This window comes from Octopus bimaculoides, chromosome 3 (assembly GCF_001194135.2).
Source record: "Octopus bimaculoides isolate UCB-OBI-ISO-001 chromosome 3, ASM119413v2, whole genome shotgun sequence".
NCBI classification, from domain to species: domain Eukaryota; kingdom Metazoa; phylum Mollusca; class Cephalopoda; order Octopoda; family Octopodidae; genus Octopus; species Octopus bimaculoides.
The window spans coordinates 36,908,502-36,909,892 of NC_068983.1; positions in this window are offsets into that span (position 1 = coordinate 36,908,502).

The following is a 1,391-nucleotide window of genomic DNA, read 5'->3' on the forward strand; positions in this document are numbered from 1 at the left end:
ATATAGGTGCAGGAGTGGCTGTGTGATAAGATGCTTGCTTCACAGCGACTTGGTTCCGAGTTCAGTCCCACTGCATGGAAACTTCGGCAAGTGTTCTCCACTAAAGTCTGGGGCCGATCAAAGCTGTGAGGGAATTTGGTAGACGGAAACTGAAAGAAGCCCGTCGTGTATGTGTGTGTGTGTGTTTGTAAATCTGTGTGTGTGCCTGTGTTTGTTCCCCCACCATCGCTTGACGACCGATGTTGGTGTGTTTGAGTCCCCGGAATTTAGCGGTTCGGCAAAAGAGACCGATAATAGAATAAGTGCTAGGCATACAAAGAATAAGTCCTGGGGTCTATTTGTTCGACTAAAGGCGGTGCTCCAGCATGGCCGCAGTCAGCTGATTGAAACAAGTAAAAAAATATATGGGGTGACTCCAATGTCAGAACATGAACTTTTAGAACGCAAGACCATATAATTGAAATACGGAACGATATAACATGTAGTGTGTACATTTTCCAGCTGTCTCTCATAAAAATGAAAGATTTATCTTTAAAAAACCGGATTTGTTATTTACGTTCATTTATATATCTTAGGCATGCATTCCGTTTATGCAGGACAGCATAGTGGTTTGAAGAGAGGAGAGAGGAGACTTGCATGCATGAGCAGTTGCTGGCTTTCCACAAAATAAACCTGCCTAGGCTTGTACATTCAGATGCCGCTACATTGTCAGCCCTGATTGAGCGACGACCTTGAACACTCACAGACACACACACACACACACACACACACACAATATGTACGAGGACTGATCAAAAAGTATTGGAACAAGTGCTATAAAAAGAAAACTGTCATACAATACCTATCAATTCGGCAATTTGATTTCGTTTGAAGTTTCTCCCCTTCGAAAGTCACACACTTTAATCAGGGTCGTTTCCATGGATGAAAGCATTCCTGGAACTCCTTTTTTGAAGGATAGTGAGCAGTTACCTCGTCGCAATTTCATGGCGTCTTAAAGTCTTGTTAGGTCTTCCACTGCGAAGACTGAACCTTTGTCTCGGGGTCATAGCCTTAGACCCACGATTCGACACCTGTTATGACCGTTTCCAAAATGTTTTCATCTTCCTCATCACAGCTAAAACCCGATCTTTTTGAGACGACCATACTCTGCACACTTTACTTCCAAGCCCTGCTATAAACAACGGAAGTGATCAAGAATGTTAAAACTTAAGTGTGCATGCGCAACAGAGGTCAAGGTCAATCTGCGCCAAGCAACTTCACTCTGGGTACTTTAGGTCCGTTACCACAGCAACAGCAACAGAAATTCTTTGAGGTAGATTTCCTACAGCCGGATGCTGCTATGGTAACGTGTGTATGTATGTGTGTGTGTGTGTGTGTGTGTGTGTGTGTGT